Raw genomic sequence first — 25,111 nt, 5'->3', positions numbered from 1 at the left:
TTAGACCTGTAGCTCATTCAATCTGTTCTTATTCCCTGTGTGTTTGTATAAATAAACATTGTGGGGTGAAAGAAAAGGGGATCCACAAGAGAACAAGTTGAGGAAGTCTTGGTAAGTTGTTGGGCTAAAGAGTTCTGGAATGACAAGGTTGTAGATAAATTTGAGTAGGAAGGTGAGAATAATAATCTAAAAGCAAAATACTGTAGATACTGGAAATATGAAATAAAAATACAGAATACTGAAAATACTCAGCAGATCAGGCAGCATCAACGGAGAGAGAAACAGCATTTCAAGTTGATTACCTTTCATCAGAATTGGAAAAAGTTAAGAAAGATTTAAGTTGCAGAGAAAAGGGGCAGCGTGGAAAGAACAAAAGGATTATAAATTTGTAGCTTTGGTGAACTGAAAGCCAACATAGACCAGTGACCACCAAGGCAAAGGGTGAATGGGGCATACAGGGTAGAACATTTTCAGCAGTTTTGTGTAAGTTCAGTTTGTGCTTTGTGGATGATGGGAGGCAAGCCAAAGAGTGTTCAAGTTGCAAGGATAATAAAAGTACAAATGGAATGTATCAGAAGCAACTAAGCTAGGCATGGATGGAAGTGAATGATGTAGTGAGAGTAGTATTTATGATGAAAGGGACATTTAGTCAGAAGCTCAGCTCAGTTTTAAATGCGAGGCCAGCAATGTGAAGTGTTTGATTTAGCCTGAATGAGGAGCCAAGGAGAGGGATGGTTTTGATGGAAAGGGAAATTTTGAAAATCACCAACATATTCTGCCATGACATCAGAATTAGAGGGAGTGATATAGCAAGAAGATCTTCAATCAAGCAGGAGCATCAGTTGTTTCCTGCAAAATGTTAGAGATTGGAACTTGCTCCAAACAATAGAAATTACTCACTATGGAAGTCTTTCTTTATTTTCTTTTTAGACTAGCTGAAAGTCAGCATTACAATACAATGAAAGTTAAGGACCTGGTTTCTGGATGATGTAATGAGCAGGTTACCTAGGAAGCCATCCTAGTCCACTATAAGCACACTGTACAAAGCTAGAGCTGAACCTTAAGGTTTGGGTAATGTTTTCAGAAGGGTCATGATCTTGCTATTTAGTTAACTTCCTGTTTTGATATGGCTATAGACCTGGAATGGTTCAAAGGATCCTGATATAAAGTCTCTTGAGACAAAAGACATTTTCATCATTTGCTTGTTCACTGTGGATACAATTGCACAATTTGCTGTTTTTGAAATATAAACTGTAATTTGTTTAATTCTGTCATGATAAATTATCATATACTTAAGAAATGGAAAGAACTCAGATGTTACAAGTCAGCCTATTTTGAAAAATTTAATCTGATTGAAATTTGATGCTGGTTAAAATCAGATCAGTGTTGAGAAATCTTGAAGTAATAAACCAGGGTATGTCATCAAGGCTGCATGAAGTCAGATAGTAGTAAACCCAGTACTTAGTTGTCAACTCTTATTTTACATGGTTTAGCTGCTAAGGCATTCTTGAGGGCAGGAGTGAGCTCTGCACATGTAAGAACAGCACTTAGTACCCTAATGGCAAATTTTGAATATTTTGTGAAAAGAATTGGAAGCGGTTCTTTTTTTTTGAAGCATTTAAGGAGATTCAGCTGAATTTTCCAAAGATCCCATGAATAACGGAAGTCCTTTGGAAACCTAGATTTCAAAGCACTTTTAAAATCCATCTTATATTTAGCAAGCTGTTAATGAAATGCTTCAAGATAACTGCCGAGAAATTCTCATGCACCAAAATGAGTGTGCTGGAGTCATATTGCAGCAGGATGCTGAGGATCATTTTGGTCATGGAACTCCCATTACAAATTTCAGTTTTGAGCACATTGTACATTTCAAAGAACAACAATGTGCTGTCTTGGACCCAGGATCAGGACCTATGGGGGGTTGGGGGTGGTGGGTTGAGTCAGGAGGTGAGGCACAAAAAGTTGTTTGGATTGATCAGTGGCTGTGATCAGAAAGGAGGAGGGAGGGGAATCATTTGAACTGTTTGAAACCCTGGAAATAGCGAGCAATTTAGAGTGAGGCCTGAGGTTGTGGGATGCAGATCAAGTAAGAAGCCAGCGTGTAAGGAGAAGATCAGTGGTCTCAAGAGGTCTGGAGAATTAGAAGGGACTGGGAGGGTCGAAAGGATTGAGGATTGAGGCTGAGGCTGGGAGGGAACAGTGGATCAGGGGGAAGGGAGGTGGTGAATGCTAATGGATTATAGGTTGGGACCTAAGCCACAAGGACCCAATCCAGTCCATGCTACTAAAATGTGGTTGTCCTGTGGTATCCAATGAAGGTTGTTCTGGGATCACTTAGATCAAGTCCTGAAATCATATCCAAAAGTATTGTTGCATGAGGAATTATGTCATTGTGAATATGACCGACACAGGGATTGCTTCAGCGTCACAAAGGTGTTTTATGGAATGATGTGAAATATAATGAAAATGGTAGTTGCTACCTTTCACTTCTGGAAAAAAAATCTGTTAAGTGATTGGATTTCTAGACACAACTCTGTAAAGGGTTATATACTGCTAACTTGAAGTGACTTAGCAAGACTGCCATTTTCTCAATATGCAAGATTTCTCCACCTTTGGGGAAATGGAGGTTGTAGTGTTGAAAGCAACCAGTATCTTGCAATTATATAGTGATGATAAAATGATGAAATATCCATTGTTGTCATTCACTACTGACTTCTGCCACATAGTGTGTCGGTCTACAGCAAAAAAACAACCTGCTAGAGGAATTCAGTGGGTCAGGCAGCATCTGTAGGGGGAAATTGGCAGTCAGCATTTCAATTCTTAACAGTGGCAGGTCTTTTGTACTCTGCTGCAATTGTCCTGGTCTCTTTGTCTTTCTCCATTTGTATTCTTACAGGTTTTTGGACTTACAGTTTTACTTTACTACTAAAACATCTGCATACTTAGCTGTGAGATGTGCAGTTGAAGTCCCATCTGCCCCACTATACAACCTTCCTGTGTAAGTTTCACATCTTTTTTTATCTGCTTCATCGAAAATCACATCATATTTCTTTTGCTGTTTCGGGTTTGCCACTTTCAAAGAACATTTCCTAGTCAGCTTCATTGTACGCTGGTACATAAACAGCACAGCACTGTGTTTCAATTACACTGCCTCAAGATTGCTGGCTTGCCTCAGAAGGACATTACGTGTTGCTCCCAAGTCAAGTTGAATTGGCTCTGGTTACTCATGCACCAATATCTTGTGTAGATACATTTACTGTGTAGGTGCAGTCCTGATGCAGGGTCTCAACCCAAAATGTCAACCGTGCCCCTGCCTCCATGGATGCTGCTCAACCAGCTGAGTTCCTCCAGTGATTTGCTTTTATGCCCAGGATTCCAGCATCTGCGGTCTATTGTGTCTCCATACACTTCCACTGTGTTCTTTTCACAGAATTTACCTTTATGGCACCTGGTACATTGTATTTACATGATAGTCTGAAGCTGACCTTGCTTCTGTCCCTGCATGGTTCATCTCATGTACTTTTTTTTTGTGCCCTCTTCGTTGTATACTCCGTAGAAATGATTTTCCAGTCTACAAAACACATTCTCCCAGAAACAGGACACTTCTTTTTCAATTGCTCATGCCACTTTCCACAATACTTGCAATACTGGCAGTACTTTCTCTTCTCAGGCTTTTGTCTTGCACTTCACCGCATGTACTTCCTGCTGTTAACCATCCAATGCTTCAGGCCTGGCTCTAGTTAGTTATGCAGCTTTTTATTTCTGAAAGCACTTTTAACTGAGTCTGATGTCATGGCTGTTCCCTCAGACTAATTCCTATATTCCACAAATAATCTGATGTCTGGTGATCAAGTCCTTCAAATTTACATTTCTGCAATTTATCTGCTGAATTTTGCTAAGAAAGTATCAAAGGATTTCCTGTTTCTTATTGAACGTCATGAACCAGCAACAGTGAACTGTTTCATTTCACAGTTTGCAATGTGTGTAAAATGTATTCCCCAGGGTTTCATTTGACAGTGTCATGGTATGGTATAATTCTTTCCTCGTGAGACCAATGAGATACAATAACCAGATCGATATACAACATGTACTCTACTTTTCACTCTCTTCATTTTTTAGACAAGTAACAGGGCACGTAATCCAGTTTTTCAAGACTTTTTACTGTGTTTCACTTGAACCACACAGTTCACTCTCAGAACCACGTTCACATATCATCTCAATTGGTAAGGATCATGCCCAACATTCAGTATTACAACATCTAAATTTTCTGGTTTCATCAAGAAGCACTCTGGAAACCATGTCTCAATACCATTTCTCTAAGATGGTGGCGAATAATTAAAACCATAAAATGTCAAGACTGCGGTTTCTTCCACAGAGACGGACAACTGTGACAAACCACGCAAAACAATGTTGCAAATCAGTAAGCAGTCGGTCACATGATGTAATCCTTAAAGTGGTAGAGCTTTAAAATAACAATGATTTAACAAGCAATGTTACAAATGGCACATATTACATCCATGAAGCAATTTGTAAATGGAAAGCATCATAACAATAATAAGATCATTTTGATGAATATTTAAAATTTTTGTGATTCAATCTAGAAAGTGGTTGATAACACATTAGTTGAAAACACTCAAAGCTGTACTGAGCTGCAGTTGCCTTGGCTGCTTCAGCACGACCTAAAAATAGAACGTCAACACGTCACGCATCTGTAACCAAAAAGCTTCTGACAAAAGTGTAAGAGTGCAATTCGCTAAAATACACGATCACAAGTTTGAGATGTGCTTGGACTTCAACGTAAATGAGTTTATTTTATTAGATATGCGACAGCACACTTAAACAGGTGAGAGGTGGTGGGAAAAAGAAATTATTGTTGCAAAACTGACATCATCGGCTCGTATTGGCTACTGGTGATTTCATCCCAGTAACATCCGGGTACAAGTTGCCTCAAAGTTATCGGGCGGGCGAGGATCAACCTACATGGTGAAACAATTGATTGACATGTAGTATGGTCCAATCGGCGAGGAAGCCTGACGTATTTGCACCAATGATAAATAGAGATTTGAAAAGGAGACGGGATTTAAAAAGACAAAATAAATTGTATGGTTGACGATAAAAATGGGTTGACTAAAAGTTCTGCATCAATTTTCGGCTTTTGGAGCGGGAGGGAAGGGCGAAAACACATCTATCACACAACAACTTTGATTACATAGTTTGTTGGACGCGCCCGCCCAAGCGCTATCTCCATGGAATGAGCGGCAGTGGCGTCTGTTTCTTTTTCGACCCTCACTTGTTTTTTTAAAAAAATCATATTTGATGTCCGTCTAAGACGTCATTAAAATGTCTGAAAATGTCCGCTGCTGTGAGCTGCAGGCATTAATGAGTGACAATACTGTATAAACTAGTATTCTGAAGAAAATATTTTTTAAAAAAATTATTAACCTCGTGTGTAAGTCTGAAATCGGGAACTTAACAACGGGAGAGGCAGGAAAAAAAGAGGCGTAAGTAGCCGTGTTTAAATAACTGGGAGAGTCTCCGTGTCGGTGTGTGTCTACCCTCTTCTTCCCCTCACCGTCCCCACCCTCCCCTCACCATGGCACCCTCTTCGCTTCTCTCCCCTCCCCCCCCCCCCCCCCCCCCCCCCCGTCACTCCTTCCTCTCCCGGCCCGATTCTCTCACCGGAGGTCGGGGCTTGCGAAAAGGCTTAGGCCCAAACCATTATTTTTGTTCAAGAGTGTGTGTCTCATCATGTATTTTCGTACATAAAGCCAAGACTGGCAGATTCCCACTTTATACATTTGTCAATTGTCAAAACATGTACACACGCACACAAGATAAAGCTGTTTCCAGAAGATAATTGTCTAAATTATCTGTATAATGTGTTGACATAAGTATTTAGGCATTGCTTAAAATGACATCAGCCCCTTTAACTGAGGAGCAGGTAGACTGGGACATGATAAAAGGTCATTGTCGATCTCTTGTGTCAGAAATAGTCTCAGATTTTTATTTGACAGCTGTTTAAATGTATTTTAAAGCATTTTTAAACAAGTCTATAAAATGAGAATAATGCTAAAATAGGAGCAAAATACTTATTTTTCACTCTTTTCCTTTTTTTTAGTGATTTTTATTGTTTTAAATGTGTTGTATTTCCACTGGATTTGGTTTAAACTGTAATTTATTTTTAAATACAAACGTTTGAATGAATATGTAATCCATGCATATTTTTAATAAAATATGTCCCTGTCATGTCCTTGAAATTGACAGGTTTGGGTTCTGGAGAAACTTGATAGCATTTGATGCATTTTACAAAATAGTATTATTTGGTTTTGACAATTCCCAAATATTTTGTGTTGTCTTTCTTTGTGCATTTGTTGGATTAGTTTTCTCTTGATTGAACACTTTTGAATTTTAGTTTTGCGTTTATTTTAATTAATTCTGCCACTTAAATTTGTTTACTAAACTAGGATTTGTTTTTTGCGTTTTCAAGGTAGTAGTGAAACTCGATAGGAAATGTAATGTGTGTTCAGTTTTAGTTTTTCTTCTTGGTAGAATAAACCAATTTTGATAAACTTTCTTGTGTTTGTGAATCAGGTGATGGGAAAATGCTATGTACACTATCAGTCTTGCACTGTTACTTTTAAGACCCTTCTGATGTAGCTCATTTATGTACAGTTATAGCTGGGTTAAAAGCTTTGCCAAATCCAAATTTGTAAGCTCAAGCTTCTATTTAATGGCTAGTTTAGGAGATTTAGAGAACCTTCAGATAATATTTCCCATATAATGAAATTGTAACAAATTGGTGCTGTAGCACTTAGAGAAGTTTGTGTGTGTGGTGGGTGGGAATAGGTTTGTATATGTTAAACAGGCTCGCTGTCCAATTTTCATTTCTTTTAAGAAAAACTGAAAGTTGCCTAATTCTTGAACACATCGGGGATGATCTGTTATTGAGTGTGGAAGTGATAATCTGTTTTTTTTACAAAGTAATACTTTTGTGATACAAAGTAATAGCAGAATTGTAGACATACCTGATGAAGGTATGGAAGAGCCACATTTATAAATAAGTACATAAAAGGGAACTATATTTTTTAAAAAATCAATTGAGCTATAAGTAAGAAATCCACTCAGTGGAGATGCGCAGTATCCCTGAATGCTCAGGATTGAAGTGGAATGCTTGCCAAGTGAGAAGTAGCAAGTTTACATGCTGTTCAGGAAAAAAGGAAAAATCCTACTTTTATGTAGAGGCTACTTTCTCAAGATTTTCCAAAGTATTTTGCTGCCAATGTATTACTTTTGAAGTGCAAGCCCTGCAACATGACATCAGTTTGCATATTAATGTTGTAAAGATGTGTTAGCCAGGACACTGCTATAATTCCCCTGCTTTTCTTTGCTATAATACCAGAACTGGTTTTCCACCCAAGTGAGCAATCTCCCATAATGCAGTGTTCCAGAAAATTTGCACTGGAGTTTGTTTATATTGTTAAGTTGAAGTTTCTGGAGTGGGACTTGAATCCACAATCTTGTGCACCGGAGGCAAAATTGCTGCAAGCTGAACCACGGTAAACAACTGAAAGGTAAGCAAGCAGGTGAGGTACATGGAAACAAAAGGGCAATAGCAGTATGGTTAGGGATTGACTTTAAGTCAGAAAATAAAGATTGGTAGTAAATAGTTTTTTTTACTTTGCAGGGAGGTAGATAGCAGCAGGGCTTGGTGTTGGGGCCACTGCCTGATAAATATAAATTACTTTTATATATATATATATATATATATATATATATCTATATATTAATAGAATTAATTTTCCAAATTTGTGAATGACAAAGTTTGGAAGTGTTGTAAATGTTGGCCGGCTCCACCATTCAATATGATCGTGGCTGAGCACCTACTTAGGTGCCCAGTTCCCACTTTCTCCCGATATCCCTCGATACCTTTAGCATTAAGAAATAGATCTCTTTCCTTGAATATATTAATTATATAGTAATAGGTTGCTAGAGGGCATAGGTAGGTTGATAGAACAGGAAGGCAAGTGTTAAGTTATATTTAATACATGAAAGTATGAATTTATACATTTGGCAGAAGGAATAAAGAGATGATGCAAACCAAATGGCACAGTTCTGAAATGTAAACAGGAACAGTAGAACATGGGTGTATGTGTATATAAATTCTTGAACATGGCAGGGCATGTTGAGAGAATAATTAGCAAAGCACATGGGATCCTGGGATTCATACGTAGGGTACTGAACTAGGGAAGTTATGATGAAACTGTATATAACACTCTCTGGTGTATTGCGTTCAATTTTGGTTTCCTAAATTTAGTAAGAATGATAAGGTCTAAGAGAGTACAGAAAAAAACGGGTCCAGAGATGAAACATGTGACCTATCCCACCAAGGAGCATGAGCTTCAGTTGCATGGGAACAATACTGCCTGCGTGTTTTCTTGTACACCATACTGACTTGGAAATATAAAATTGTACCTTTATCATTGTTGGGTCATTGCTTGCAGCAACTGTGGAAGTACCTCCTCCAGAAGAACTGCATTGTTTTAAGAGAGCAGCTCATCACCTCTTTCTTGAGGACAATTAGGGGAGGCAATAAATGCTGGCTTTGCCAGTGACTCCAGATCCCAAAATAAAAATTGCTATATGGTCAGACTGGTAAAGCAAAGCGTTCTTCCCCTTTGAGTAGAGAATGTAAAGAATTGATGGAGATGTGCAAGATCTTGACTGATTTTGAGAGGGTAATTAGAAGGATACTGTTCCCATTGGCAGACGGTTCAAGTACCAGGAGATACAGATATAAAATTTTGACTAAAACTGAGAATAAATGAGTCTTTTTCAAACTGGAAGGATTTAACTGGTGGTGTGCCCCAAGGGTCAGTTCTTGGCCCCCATTTAATTGCTATTTATATTAATGAAACCTGGAAGAGGGAGCAGAGTGTAAGGTACCTAACTTTGCTGACAATACAAAAATAGGTGGGAGGGCACTTTGTGATGAGGATATTTGGACTGTGCAGCAGGATACAAATAGACTGAGTGATTGGGTGAAAACTTGACAAATGAAGTTTAATGTGGGAAAGTATGAGATCATGCACTTGGGTAAGAGCAATCAAAAGGCAATTTCGAAATGAATAGAAGTTGCAAATAAGTGAAATAGAGTCATACAGCACAGAAACAGACCCTTTAACCTCACTATTGACCAAGATACTCATCTAAGCAAGTCCCATTTGCCCATGTTTGGCCCGTATCCCTCTAAACCTTTCCTATCCATGTGCCTTTTAAATGTTGTTAATGTACCTGCCTCAACCACTTCCTCTGGGAACACAGAGGGATCCAGGAGTTCTTGTGCACAAATCACAAAAAGTACAGTAACTAATTAGGAAGGCAAATGATGTATTGGCTTTTATTGTAAGGCAGTTGGAGTTTAGATAAAAGGAAGTATTGTCACATATGTACTGGGTGTCGGTGAGGCCATATCTGGAGTACCGTAGATAGTTTTGATCCCTTTATTTAGGCAAGAATACAGTGGCATTGGAGGCACTTCAAAAGAGATTCACTAGGCTCATTCCTGGATCACAATTGGCCAAATAAATAGCTTTATTCTTTGGAGTTCAGAAAAATAAGGGGTAATCTTATTGAAACATATAAGATCCTAAGGGGCCACGACAAGGTGGATGTTGAGATGTTTTCACGAGAGGGAGAGTCACGAACGAAGATGTAGTTACAAGAGAAGGGGTGGTCATTTAAAACTGAGGTGCGTAGGAATTTCTTCTTGCACAGGATAGTGAATTTCTGGAATTCTCTACCCTGCAGAGTTGTGGAAGCTAGATCGTTGGAGGTATGTAAAGAGAGATTGAGAAATTTTTGAAACATCGGGGAATTGAGGGCAATAAGGAGAAGATGAGGCCTGGAGCAAATTGGTCATAATCATATTGAATGGTGGAGCAGGCTGAGTGGTCATGTGGCCTCTTCCAAATCCTGACTTCTTGCGTTCCCACAAGGAGATGTGAGGGAGAACTTGCTGACTACAAGTATGGTGAGGGAGGGAATTGAACAGGCCCTTGATCAAAAATAATTTGTAGAGCTATAGGGAAAGAGCTGTGGAACGTGATCTCAGGATTGCACATCAAGAGTTTGCATGGATGATGGGATGAATGGCTGCATCCTGTGCTGCAACAGTTCTGTGATTCTGGTCATCTCCCTTGTGTGCAAAAGAAAGAATAAAATTCCACAGACGAAGTGCAGATTTGTGAAAGATATTTGGCTGAATTGAATTTATTGAGAAAATGTGCGCAAATAAGCGATCAAATCAAAAACTGTCTCCACAGATATTCCCATGTCTTCTATTTGTATCAACATGTTCTTATCCCATGGAACTCATTTCTTCCTAAATTGATTCTTTTTATTCTCTTTGCTCAGTTTCTTTCCGCTTCTGATCCTTCCATCACTTAAAGTCTTTAGGTGCCTGACCCTAAGTTCTTATTTTCATGGTGCAAATCTAGTTCCCTCCATAGCTCTTCAACCAGGTTGTCTTAAACATATTGTCCCATTAAAGAACGTCTCAACTGTTTCCAGTCATCAGGCACACTTCCACGTGATTGGACTTGTTCTCACATACTTGCTCCAGGTAAAAGGTGTTGCTTTGTAAATGCACATGGGTTCAAGATATTGTTGTCTTTGTGGGATATGTGGAACATTCTCTTTTGCAGTTCTATTTAGCTCCCCTTACTCACCCATTTTTCTATTGCATAGATGATGTGTTGTGGAGGGTTGTGGCTGTCATGTGACAGCACTGCCCCCACCTGGTCCGGTGACAGCGCTGCCCCCTACCTGGTCGGAAGACACACCACTGCCAATCAAGGTTTGGCCCCACCCTACCCATCAGCGCACACCTGACCATTGGCCTTTGTAAATTACCTGGGCTGGGACCCCCCCCCCCCAGCCTTCCAGCACTATACAGAGTGCGACATGTGCTTGGCTCTTTTGTCTGCTTCGAGGGATCACCCTGATTCACTCCAGGCCGAGCACTGTGAAGCAGCGCTGGAGAAATCATTGGTGAGGTGTGCACTGTTAAGGGGTTGGGAGCGTCTTAGTTAGTGTCCCTAGTAGCATAGAGCTGTGCCTGCACTGAGTCAAGGGGTGGCGGGTATCGTATTGTTTTTCCTTGATTGTATGTACCTAGTTCGTTGCGTGTGTGTGTGTGTGTGTGTGTATTTTACCCCCATTGCGATTTTCCCATGCTCGTTATAAAGTGTGTGTGTGTTTGTATTATCCCCGTTACCATTTTCCCACATTTGTCTTTTGTAAATAAATCATTTATTTCCAGACTGTGTTCATAGTCCTTGCCTTCTGAGACCCCGAATTTGTTTGACGACAGATGACTATATCAGTCCCACTTCCTACTGACTGGAAAGGTTAATCATTGCTGTCATTTTCCACTCTGCTCTCATCTTCATGTGTTTACTGTCAACTCTTCCCTTTCTTGATGACTTCATCTCAAGTCAAGTCAAATCGAGTTTATTGTCATGTGCACACGTATGGTGAGGTACACTACCATGAAAAACTTGCAGCAGCATCGTAGGCACATAGGTACGGACAATGCATTGAATGTAAATTATACATAAAATTATACCATACAGTGGGGGGAAAAGAGACCTTGGTTCAAAAAAAACAGACACAATTGAAGAGAGGCCCATGGTAGCGCATGGGGTGGCCTATAGTGTTCCATTGCTGAGGTGGGGTTAGGATTTTGCAGGTAGGTTCAAGAACCTAATGGTTGTAGGAAAGTAGTTGTTCCTGAACCTGGTGGTGTGGGACTTGAGGCTTCTGTACCCTCCTGCCTGACAATAGCAGTGAGAGGGCATGACCTGGATGGTGGGGATCCTTGATGATAGATGCCACTACCTTGACACAGTCCCTGTAGATGCTGTCAGTGGTGGGGAGGGCTGTGCCCATGATGGACTGGTTTGTGTTTACAATTCTCTGCAGCCTCTTGCATTCATTCCTGTGCATTGGAATTGCTGTACCAGGCTGTGATGCAGCCGTTCAAGATACTTTCAACAGTACATCTATAGAATTTAGTTATTTGGTGACATGCCAGATTTCCTTAAACTTCTCAGAAAGTAGAGGTGCTGGTGTGCTTTCATTGTGATTGCATCAATAGTCTCCATTTCAGAGAATAGGTTATTAAGCAGACTCCAGTACAAGTCCTCTGATTCTCACAGTTACCATGACTACTCTTCTTTGTTGGTTCCTGTGAGGAGACAGGATGATGGTAGAGGGTTTATTTTGTGATTGGAATCCTGAGACCAGGGATTTGTGCAGGGGCCCTTACTGTTTTTCATGTACATGAATGATTTGGATCTGTTCATGTAGCCATCATACTTATGGGGTTGGTCCAGCTGGGTTTCTGGTCAGTGGTGACTCCCAGGAAATTGATGGTGGGGATAATGCCATTGAATGAAGGGATAGGTGATTAGACTCTCTCTTGTCAGCGATGGCCAGTGCTGACACTTCTGTAGCACAGAAGTTATTTGCTGTCTATCAGCACATGCCTGGATGTTGTCAAGGTCTTGCTGCATGCAAGCATGGGCTGCTTCATTTCCTGAGAATGGAATTGAACATTGTTCAGTCATCGGTGACATTCCCACTTCTGACCTTTTGAGGGAAGGAAGGGCATTGACGAAGCAGCTGAAGATGGTTAGGCCTGTGAAAAACAGAAAGGGGTAAGCCCACTGGGGAGATCTTGAGTATTAGAATTCAAGATTTTTTGGTTTGTAATCCTTGACGCATGAAAGGAGGAAAACAAGAATTCTTAATTGAAGCACTGGATGTGGCAAAGGCTGAAGTAGAACCAGGAAAGCTTTGAGCAAGAGCAAGTGTCTCTGAGAATGTTGGAGAGGATGGGAACTGATGCATGGTTTTAAGTAAAGATGCAATGGAAGTGGTCGTTCAAGAAATGCTGATAGATCTAAAATGTGAGGAATGAAATTTTAGTTGGAATGCACATTGAATAACTGAGAGCCACTAAGGAAAGAGATACAGCTATGGAGGTAAATTTTGATAAATTACTTTACCAAAAACATTGAATGAAATGGAAACCAATGAAGGTGAACAAAGAAAAAGGATACAAATGGAAATCCCATCAAAGAGAGAAACAAAGGCTCTGAAGAGTGGGCAGGAAGTTAAACAATGCTGTAATCCAAAATCAAAATACTGCAGGTGCTGTAAGTGTGAAATAGAAACAAACACTGAAAATACTCAGGTCAGGCAGCATCTGTGGAGAAAGAAACAATTTATGCTTCAGGTGAATGACCTTTCATTAGAACCGATGAAAACTTACTTTAAAACTTGTTTTATTTCTAGCTTTCTCATTTTTGATGAAAGGTCATTGACTATGTTTCTCTCTCCAGAGATGCTGCCTGACCTGAGTATTGCATTCATTTTCTATTCTTCTTTCTACTATTTTAGTTTGATTTGAAGAGATGTGCTGGTTACGTCACCATTTTAACTCTTCTTAGAGTTCAGATTTCTTTAAATGCCTGGTCACTGACCTTGATTATAATTAAGTCCCCCTCGGCAGCTAATAACTTCTTGATTTCTCATCTTTCTTAAACAATTTTCAATTTTGCAATCTAAGGTGTGTTTTTCAAAATCAATTTCCTCACCTACTTCCTTTATAATCCTATTTTGGGAGCTTAATTTTAAAAAATCTGATTTGATTGTCATTGTTTTCTCTTTTTTCTTGATTAATTTTAATGAATTCTTGATTTTATTTTTTCCTTGGGCTGTCAGGTATTCTCTTGTGAAGATCAAGAAAGCAGTTGTTCAATATTACTGCCATTTTCTTATTTTTATTTGAAATATTACCTGCACATGTTTTTATCTTCAATAATAGTCCGGAGATGTTCCAAAGTATTTTACTGTCAGTGAAGTATAGTCCCTGTTGTAATGTAGAAAATAGTCAATCACTTCCTGCCCTCCCAGCTTTGATGTAACTGAACACCAAACCTTTGCTATCCTGAAATGAGAGAGAGAAAAAAAATCTGATTTAAAGAAGTGGGCATTGCATGAAAGAGGAAGCTTGTGTGACTAGTTGACAGGACTCTTCCTGAGCAACTGCAGCAGGTATGATGATGGTGTCCCTGTTATGATAAGGTACTCCCTAAGTTTCAGTAATTATTAATGGTCAAGGTGTAAGTCAGTATGGTATGAGGAGGCAATGGTCTGCTAATATTGGTGTCCTTGATTGTGAGGTGTGGAATTATTGTTGAAGTAAGTTTGGTATGTTCTCGTCCATTCTGTTCATGTTAAGCTCTTGTGAAGTGGGTTCAGTGCTCAGACACTTGAGAAGTTAAATCCTGGTTAATGTTGAGGTTTTCCTGTTGCTGCAGCTAGATTGTCCAGTTCTAAATTCCATCACTGGTTGACTTGAACTTTTAAATAAGGCAAGAGACATTTGGTGGCAGGTAATTTGCTCCAGGCAGAATATCTATTTTTTATTGTCTGACTTGTGTAACGACAGTGTTGAATGGTCTAGTTAAGCTTCTGGTTAATAGTGTTTGCCGAGCATCAGAGGTGATGTAAGAGGGAAAAAAATGTTGATGTAGTAAGTCTCATCTGGAGAGGGCTGCTGGCAAAAGTGGATATATATTTTCTACTAACATTCATATTGGAATTGGATAAGGAGTTGGAAGGGAAAAAAAATTACAGGACCACAGGTAAAGAGCAGAGAGAGGGGTTAATTAGATTGACTCAAGAGCGAGCAGAGCTCAGTGGCCTGCTCCTGTGCCATTTCATTCAATTAGTAAAGGTCTTAGAGACAATGCTGTTGAAGGTCATGGAAGTGACTGAAATTTCTTTTGTTGAAGGCCTGTCATCTAATTGATGCAGGAGATGCCTGCCACTTATCAGCCCATAGGGCCCATTGCAGTAAAGCTTGGCTTTTTTTTTTGTTTAATTTATTTTTCAGAACTTGGGTATTGCTGACAAGTTCAGTATTTATTGCTCATTCGTATTTCCTTTTGAGAAAATAGTGGTGAGCCGAACTGAGTAATACGATGAATAGCTTGCTACGTCATTTCAGAGTTGACTGCGTTGCTGTTGGTCTGGAGTTGCATGTAGACTGGGCCAGATAAGCACAGCAAATTAATTTTTGAAGGAAATTAATGAACTGTATGCTTTTTTTAAGACGATCTGAATTTTTTTTTAATGGTTTCCTTTACTGAGGCTGGATTCTTAATTCAAAACGATGTATTTTAATTCCACATTTACCATAGTGAGGTTTGAATTTGCATCAGCAGACTGTTAGTCTGGGTTTCTGGATTGCCCACTGCACTGTCACCACATCCACTTGCCTCAAGCCTGATGGGACCCAACCATTTTTGCTAAGAGTAGGTCAAGTGTATTTTCTGCTGAACCTCTGGGTTTATGTTGGGATGTGCCAAGTGGCCCTGACTCAGTACTTTTTTCAGATCATTTGACTTGGTGTTCATAGATGGTAGTAATGCAAGATAGAAAATCAGTTAGAGATCAGATGGTTGACTTGACTGGTGATGGAAGGGCACAGTTTTCTCACTTTCACTTTGTCAGTGGCAGGAAGTATCATCTGTCAAGGGAATGTATGGCAGACTTTGGGTGGGTAAGGAGTCTATTTCTTTGGAGTCAATTTCAAAGATTATCTTGCTACTGCAGTCACGTTGTAATATTTGCCCATGATAGGTCGAAGAGGACTTCACCTTGGATTGGAATCACGGTAATGTAGCAGTTAGTGAAATGCTTTTACAGCGCCAGCAACCCGGGTTCAATTCCCATCACTGTCTGTAATGAGTTTGTAAGTTCTCTCCGTGTCTGCGTGGGTTTCCCCCGGGTGTTCTGGTTTCCTCCCAGATTCCAAAGACGTAAGGGTTAGGAAGTTGTGAGCATGCTCTGTTGGCGCTGGAAGCATGATGACACTTGCAGGCTGCCCCCCAGAACACTCCACACAAAAGATATATTTTACTGTGTGTTTCGATGTGCATGTGACTAATAAAGATCTTATTTGAAGTTTGACTTGGTATCAGTTTTCTGGTGCAGTGGGGCAGGTATAGAAAAAAATGTGGATGGATTTGTTTTGGCCCTAATTTTAATTTTGTACCTAAGCACAGGCTAATTTATTATCATGGGCCACTTTTTATCAAGGAAAAATAAATAGAGCTGAACAAGAAACATCAGCAAGCAACTCTAATTCTGACGTTGAGATTATTGAAAGATGTCAAAACCAAAAGAAATTTTAGGCATGACACTGTCCTGAGGAATTCCAGCATTATTGCTTGGGGTTATGATGATTGGCCTTGAGCAATGATGACTGCCTTCCTATGCATCAGTTATGATTTCAGTCCATTCATATTTCTGTTAACTAGAAGTTTGCTAGGGTTTATCTGCTTGGTTGCAGATTGTGCTGGAACACAATTGTCTAGGTGTTTATTGCCTATGGTGCATTGTAGATGCCCAGATTCGGGCTGTTAAATTTGTTATTGTTCTTTTGTACTTGGCATGGTGGCCATAGTGCATTACAGGATAGATGGTATTATCACACATCTATATAAGGTATTGTCTTCAAAAAAAAATTGTGTAATGATTATTCCTGTGCTACTATTATAGACCCATGTGTTTGGCCTGCATGCTTTTGAGCTCAGGGTAAACGGGGTTATTCCCTTGTGTTGGTTCTCCACCATCTGAAGCAGGCCTGGTCTGGCAGCTTTGTGTTCAGGATTCAAGTATCTTAGTTATTCTTGGTGCTACTGATACATTTTAATGGTTGACATTGACGTCCCTCAGTGGGGACATGTTTTGTACCTTGCATACTTCTGTGCTTTCTGCAAGTATTGTTTTATGTGATTTATGTTAAGGGTGGGGATGGTAATCAGCAGTTAGTTTTCTTTTTCTTATTTGACTTAAACCTTGAAATATTGAGATCTGCTTTCTTTCCAGTCCGCTGAATTGTCATTCTGTGATTCCAACTTTTCTGAGCTGTATGGAGTCATTTTCATCATTAACCCTGAATTATTTTTGAACTGCAGTGAGCTTAAGGAGGCAAATACAAATTCTATTTAATGTTGTAATTAATTTCTCAGTTGATGCTGATTTAGCAATGGCATTTTATTGAAATTACTATTGGACTTGGTCTGTTATAAATTTGCATGGATTTATCAAGGGAATGCTGTACTAAAGAGACGGTAAACAAATGTGACTCAATATGATTGGAAGCTTTTAGAAATTTCATGAGTACAGTACCTTGTACCTTTGAATTAGTTGTATTTCTCTCTTGTGCATGTCATTTGGATTGTCCAATTTTGTAATATATCTGGGATATTGTTGCATTTGAAGTATCTGATTTATAGGGCCAGTACTATTTTTCCCATAGATCACTTCACTACAGCATGAATACCTAAGAAGATAGAACATAAACATAGCCCTTCAGCACAGGATGTTGTGCTGAACTAATTAAGCTAATGTCAGCTAGTCCCTTCTGTCTGCACATGGTCCATATCCCTCCATTCTCAGCATATTCATGTGCCTATCTAAGAGCCTGTTAAACGTCTCTATCATATCTGCCTCCACCACCACCTCATGCACCCACCATTCTCTGTGTAAAATAAACTTGCCTCGCATATCTTATTTGAACTCCCCCCCCCCCCCCCCCCCCCCACCTTAAATGCATGCCCTCTAGTGTTAGACATTTCGACCCTAGGAAAAAGATATCAGCTGTCCATGCTTCTCATACTTTTATAAACTTCTATCAGGTCTCCCCTTAGCCTCCGTCGCTCCAGAGAAAACAACACTAGTTTGTCCAACCTTTCCTTCTAGCACATGCCCTCTAATCCAGGCAGCATCTTGGTAAACCTCTTCTGGACCCTCTCCATAGTCTCCTCATCCTTCCTGAATGCAATACTCCAAATGCAGCCTAACCAGAGTTTTATAAAGCTACAAAATAACTTCCTGCTTCTTGAACTTATTGCCTCAACTAGTAAAGACAGGCATGCCATACATCTTCTTTACCACCCTATCAACTTGTGCAGACACTTTCAGGGAGCTATGGACTTGGACCCCAAGATCCCTTTGTACATCAATGCTGTTGAGGGTCCTGCCATTAACCGTGCACTTTCCCTTTATATTTGATCTCCCAAAGTGCAACACCTCACACTTGTCCAGATCAAATTCCATCTGCCATTGCTCTGCCCATATCTGCAACTGACCTATATCCCACTGTATCCTTTGGCAGTCTTCTACACTATCCAGAACGCCATCAATATTTGTGTCATCAACAAACTTGCTAACCCACGCATCCACATTTTCATCTAGTTCATTTATGTATATCACAAACAGCAGAGGTCCCACTACGGATCCCTGCGGAATGCCTCTCGTCACTCCAGCCATAATAAGACCCATTGACCACTATCCCTGTCTGCTGTAGGCAAGCAGATTCTGAATTCAAATGGCCAAGTCACTGTGGTTCCCATGCATCTTAATCTTCTGGATGAGCCTATCATAAGGGACCTTGTTGAATGCCTTAATAAAATCAAGTAAACAACATCCACTGCTCTACTCTCATTGGTCACCTCCTCGAAAATCTCATTCAAGTTAGTAAGATGTGACTTGCCCAGCACAAAGCCATGCTGACTGTCCCTAATTCGGCTTTTCCAAATGCTCATAAATCTCTAAGAATCTTCTCCACTAGCTTCCCTACCCTACCAAAGTGAGACTCATTGGCCTATAATTTCTAGGATTATCCCTGTTTCCCTTGAATCCCATAAATTAAAGAACACATTTCAAATTGTGTGTTAAATAGTCACTTGTTTTTTGAATTCCTCTGCTGTACATCGATATTTGTCTCCTTCAGAGAATGAAGAATAATTTATGATTAATAGGACAAATGTGATAAACTTAGTTAGCAAGGTAAGATGGAAAAAAGAAACATTGCTGTGGAATAGTGTTGAGAAAATGAGAGTTATTTAGAACGATCTGTTAAAGGAAGGCCGTTTAGAATCTACCAATGCTTATTTGATATGGTGTAGTTACCTTGGAGCATAACATTAGAAAATAGGAGCAGGAATAGGTCACCTGGCCCCTCAAGCTTCCCCCACAATTCAAAATGATCATAGCTGATGTGTCCAGGCTTCACAATATGATTGAATTCAGTTTCAAATTTGAGAAGGAGAAACTGATAGCTGGTGTATTGATATTTCAGTGGAACAAAGGAAATTACTGTGGCATGAGAAAGGAACTGGCCCAAATTGACTGGAAGAGTAAGCTAGCTGGAGGGACGGCAGAGCAGAAACGGATGGAATTTCTACAAGAAATAAGGAAAATGCAGGATAGATATATTCCAAGAAAAAATGTTTTGAATGGAAAAAAGGCACAAATGTGGATAACGAGAGAGGTTAAGGCTAAAATAAGAGCAAAAGGGAGGGCATACAAGGAAGCAAGAATTAGTGGGAAAACAGACGACTGGGAAACTTTTAAAAACCTGCAGAAAGAAACTAAGAAGGTCATTAGGAAAGAAAAGATGAATTATGAAAGGAAGTTGGTAGATAACATTCAAAAGGATACTAAGAGTTTTTTTTAAATATATGAAGAGTAAAAGAGAGACACGGGTTGATATAGAACCAATCGAAAACTGTGCAGGAGAGATTATATTGGATGATAAAGAGATGGCAGAGGAACTAAATGAGTATTTTGCATTGGTCTTCACTTTGGAGGACACCAGCAATATACTGGATAGTCAGGGGTCTCAAGGGATGAGACTGAGTTCAGTTAAGATTACTAGAGAGAAGGTGCTAGGAAAGCTAAATGGACTAAAGACTGATAAGTCTTCCGGACCAGATGAGGTGCATCCCCGGGTTCTGAAGGAGGTGGCTTTAGAGATTGCAGAGGCATTGGTGATAATTTTCCAGGAATCAATAGACTCTGGTATGTTTCCGGAGGACTGGAGGGTCGCAAATGTAGTTCCACTGTATAAGAAAGGTGGGAGGCGGCATAAAGGAAATTACAGACCTATTAGTCTGACATCAGTGGTGGGAAAGATAAAGGAATCGATCCTCAAGGATGAGGTTATGGAATACCTAGCGGTGCAAGGCAAGATAGGCCCAAGCCAACATGGTTTTGTGAAGGGAAGATCCTGCCTGACCAACCTATTGGAGTTTTTTTGAGGAAATCTCAGGTAGGGTGGATAAGGGAGAGGCAGTGGGTGTTGTGTATTTAGACTTTCAAAAGGCCTTCGACAAGGTGCCGCACAAGAGGCTGATTAATAAGATGAGAGGTCATGGAATTACAGGTAGGATAGTAGAATGGGTGGAGCATTGGCTGGTAGGCAGAAAGCAAAGGATGGGAATAAAAGGATCCTTTTCTGGTTGGCCACTGGTTACTAGTGGTGTTCCGCAGGGGTCGGTGTTGGGGCCGCTTCTTTTTACTTTGTACATTAATGATTTGGATGATGGAGTAAATGGTTTTGTGGCTAAGTTTGCAGACGACACCAAGATAGGTGGAGGAGTAGGGAGTATTGAAGAAATAGGAAGATTGCGGAGGGACTTAGATAGATTAGGAGAATGGGCAAAGAAATGGCAGATGAGATTCAATGTTGAGAAATGTGCCGTTGTACACTTTGGAAAAAGAAATAAACGTGCAGATTATTATCTAGAAGGGGAGAAAATTCAAAGTACAGAAGTACAAAGGGACTTGGGGGTACTCATGCAGGATACCTTAAAGGTTAACCACCAGGTCGGATCGGCGGTAAGGAAAGCGAATGCTATGTTGGCACTCATTTCGAGAGGTGTAGTGTATAAAAGTAGGGAAGTGTTGATGAGGCCCTATGGGGCACTGGTGAGGCCTCATTTGGAATACTGTGTGCAGTTTGGGCCCCATATCTTAGGAAGGATGTACTGATGTTGGAGAGGGTTCAGAGGAGATTTATGAGGATGATTCCCGGAATGAAAGGGTTTACATATGATGAGCGTTTGTCGGCTCTTGGACTGTACTCACTGGAGTACAGAAGAATGAGAAGGGACCTCATAGAAACGTTTAGAATATTGAAAGGACTGGACAGAGTAGATGTGGTTAAGCTGTTTCCCTTGGTGGGTGAGTCCAGGACTAGAGGGCACAATCTTAGAATTAGAGGGTACTGGTTTAAAACAGAAATGAGGAGAAATTTCTTCAGCCAGAGGGTAGTGAAATTATGGAATTCTTTGCCACGTACAGCTGTGGAGGCCCTATCATTGGAGGTGTTTAAGGAGGAGATTGATAGGTATCTAATTAGTCAAGGTATCAGGGGATATGGGGATAAAGCCGGAAATTGGGGCTAGATAGGAGTAGTTTTAGTTTAGCCCATGGAGCAGACACGATGGGCCGAATGGCCTACTTCTGCTCCTTTGTCTTGCGTGAACTCCTCTTCTGTGCCAGTTCCACATAGACCTCAATTCTCTGATCTTTCCAAAATTTATCCATTTCCTCTTTAAAGACTCTAGTGATCTTGCCTCCTTAACCCTCTAGGTTAGAAAATTCCAAAACATGTCCTCTTGTTTGAGACTCTCCTAGTAGTAGAAACATCTCAAAGCCTACCTTGTCATGTCCACTTAGCATCTTGTGTTTCATAAGATCACCCCTCATTCTTCTAAACTCCAGAGTACTGGTCATACCTATTGTTAGCTGTTTGTGATGGGACAATCCTGTCATCCCAGGAACTATCCTAGTGAATCTCTTCTGGACTGCCTCCATTGCTAGTATAACCTTTCGTAAATAAGGGGATCAAATCTGCACACTGTAATCCAGGTGTGGCCTCACCAATACTCTGTATAATTTTAGCAATACTTCTCTATTTTTTTTAATTCCAGCCTCCTAGGAAAAAGGCCAATATGCAGTTGCCGCCTTAAGTACTTGCGCACCCTCATGCTACCCTCTGATGTTTCATGCACAAGAACACTGGGACTTAACTCATTTGCACTTTCTCTCCCTGGAAATTATGTATTGAAGGGTTGCATACTCTTAAAAGGGATAATCACTTTTTTGAGTATAGTATGTTACCAGATACAGAATTAGCTTTTACCCTGAAGTGCTGACACTTGCTTGGGCGTAATGTCTTCCATTGGCCATATACATGTGTTTCCACACTGAAGGCCATCTCATTCAACATTCACTGTTAATTATGTATGAACCTCTGCATCCACTAGAACCCGAGGCTAATTAACACCCTTACCCCTTCACTAAAGTTTAGACTCTAATTGCGGTAACTGTGTTATCATCTTGGATGAAATCAGATGAGATAATAAAGATCCAAATCTGATACCTTTCTTGCTTATTACTGCATCAAGCTGGGGTTGTACTCACTAGTTCAAGGAGGGACTCTCAAAATGGAAAAGACTAAAAAAACTTCCAATGCTCTCTCCAGCTTTTGATCTTAACACGTGTATGTGTGTGATAGATCTAGAGCAGATGAAATTTAATTCGGATACAAACTACATATCAGAAATAAAATGGATAGTGCACATTCTCTTTGGCTTCTTTGAACTATGTCTTCATGTTAGAAAATGAATGAGTCTTGAAGTTGATGCTTAAAGGTGTCTAGTGCAAAGAAGCAATCAAGAAGGGAATAGAGTAATAGGATTATATAATTCAGCTTCATGAGCTTGTTCTGTCTTTGAATTTTATTTATCTGTGTTTGCTCCAAATCTATTTATGCCGTTCCCTAACATCATCCAATCACAGTCATTGCAATTGCCCTCCATCGGCTGCCTTTTTGATGTGGGGTAGGGGGTGGTAGGGAAAGAGAGGTTGAGGGAATAATTGGCTCAGTTCTAATTGAAAACCATACCCCTATCTGAGAAAACAGTTCCGCTGCATCTAACCAATCAAATACTTATTATTTTGATTAGCTTACCCATAAATGTTCTTAATTCAAGGGTATACAGTTAAGTTTATGAAAACTGATCTTGTAATTTAAATCATTAAGCCTGACTATTTGTACATCTGTATTGTCCTTGCGGAAGGTAAATACATCTTTTTTTGCATTATGGTGGCCAATTTTAATTGCAATACTCCAAGTGGGATCCAGTCAGTAACAAAAAAAATAAACTACTGGAAGAACTCAGCAGGTCAAGCAGCATCTGTGGAGGCAAAGGGATGGTCCATGTTTTGGGCTGAGATCTTGCATCAGGACTGAGAGTGTGGAGGGAAGAAGGGCAGTATATCAAAGGGAGAGGGAGGGGTGAGGCAGAGGCTGGTAGGCGATAGGTGGAACCAGTTTGTGGGGGAGTGGGGGGGGTGGCAAAAGGTGGGCAGAGGAAACTGAAATGGGGGGATGTAAAGGGGGGGGGGGGATGTTGTCACTGAGGCTGGTAGGTGATAGGTCGAAACATAAGATCTGGGATCTAGTCTATGCTTTGTACAACTGAATTGTTGTTACTTACTTTTGTAGTCCAGTTCCCTTGAGATGAAATAAAAACAGAAATTGCTGGAAATGGCAAATCAGGCTGCATCTGTGGGAAGGGAAACAGGGTTAATGTTTCAGGTTGAAATCCTTCGCCAATACTGCATACACGATCTGGTAGAAGGGTCTTCGACCTGAAGCATTATCTGTTTCTCTTCCCACTGATGCAGCCTGATTTGCTCGGGTATTCCCAGCATTTTCTGTTTTTATTTTAGATTTCCAGCATTTTTTTAATCTTTCACTCCCTTGGGGTGAAGCCCAGTCTTTGAGCTTAATAGCCATTTTTATGGCTGTATGGTCAATTTTAATGATCTATGTGTATGGCAATCCAAATATCTCGGCTTCTATACAACTCCTATTCTTCCAACGTTAAGCAAGTACTTTTGATTTGGTTTTTCTGAATCCAAAATTAATGACCTCACACTGGTCAAATAATTTGCCATTCCATTGAAATTTCTCTTTATGTGGATTACAATTGCAATGTTTAAAAGACATTTGGACAGGTACATGAATAAGAAAGTTTTAGAGAGGTATAGGCCAAATGCTGACAAATGGAACTAGTTCAGGTAGACAACTTGGTCGGCATGAACAAGTTAAACCAAAAGGGCTGTTTCTGTGCTCTGACTGCACCTTATTTATGGCTCTCCCTTTACCTTTAGAAATGTAATACTAATTTCAATTGCCTTGTATTCACTATTCAGAAGTTATTTTGTGTTGGATTGTTGACTAATTCTAGTTAATTTATCCCTAAACTTAGCATTGGCTGATTTTGAGCAAGTTCTGAAATCAATGGTTCTAAAAGAAAAACTAGCTGGATACATTCCAAAAATGGATTACTTTCCTACTAGAGCTGGACTGCCTCTTCTAGTCTAGGAAAATCAAATTTGCTTGTTATAGCTACATATTAAAGATGAGAGCAGGAGTGGACCATTTGTCCCCACCTCCAAGTTTGTTCTTTCATTCAACTAGGTCACGATTGATCTTCTACCTCAACGCCACTTTCCTGCCCTATCCCCATATCCCTTGGTTCCTTTAATATCTAGAAATCTTTCCATCTCTGTTTTGCATGCTATCAATTGCTGATCCTCCACAGCACTCTAGGGAGATAATTTTAAAGAGTGAAGATATCTCTCCTTGTCTCAGTCCTCAATGGTTTATCTCTTATTCTGATGTGTTCCCTGATACTTGACTCCTGAGCCAATGGAAACATCCATCATGGATCTGTTATCAAGCTCTGAGAATTTTCTTGCTGCATATTGCCTTGTGGCAGCTTGTCTTAGTTTGGAGAGAGCAGAATTGTATCTGCTGGAGTTCAGAAGAATGGGAGAGGATTTAATTGTAACAGGGTGCATGTGGGGAAGAGAAAATGAAAGTTGTAAAATAAGGGATTATCCATTTAAGACGGTGGTGAGGTGTGTTATATTTCTCTGAGGATTATAAATCTTTGGAATTCTTCAGAAAGTGGCGGAAGTGGAATATTTTTAAGGCAGAGAAGTATACTTGTGATAAGTAAATGAATGAAAGGTTACCAAGGCGAAACAGCAATGCAGAATTGAGTTATAGTCAGATCATCCATGATGTTATTAAATGGCAGGGCAGGCTTCTGAGGTTCATATGTTCTCTGCATTTATATTCCCCTTCCCCATGCTTTTACGATTA

The 25,111-nt window shown here is 40.0% G+C and overlaps 1 protein-coding gene across 4 annotated transcripts in view; it reads left to right on the top strand.

Annotated features, from left to right (window-relative positions):
- The first annotated feature begins 5,125 nt into the window (after window positions 1-5,125).
- Window positions 5,126-25,111, top strand: part of ppm1ba (protein phosphatase, Mg2+/Mn2+ dependent, 1Ba) — a 109,583-nt gene continuing 89,597 nt past the window's right edge. Inside the window, exon 1 of one of the 4 annotated variants that reach the window (XM_052012120.1) lies at window positions 5,126-5,501. The gene's annotated coding sequence lies outside the window, so the exon portion shown is untranslated. Of the gene's footprint in view, window positions 5,502-7,463; window positions 7,572-25,111 lie in introns of those variants that run through there. The other 3 variants (XM_052012113.1, XM_052012119.1, XM_052012115.1) reach the window with 3 other exon arrangements.

The sequence above is a fragment of the Pristis pectinata genome, chromosome 3, assembly GCF_009764475.1.
Source record: "Pristis pectinata isolate sPriPec2 chromosome 3, sPriPec2.1.pri, whole genome shotgun sequence".
NCBI classification, from domain to species: Eukaryota; Metazoa; Chordata; class Chondrichthyes; order Rhinopristiformes; family Pristidae; genus Pristis; species Pristis pectinata.
The sequence above is the reverse complement of the archived record's forward strand: the minus strand, read 5'-3'. Positions and strand labels throughout refer to the sequence as shown.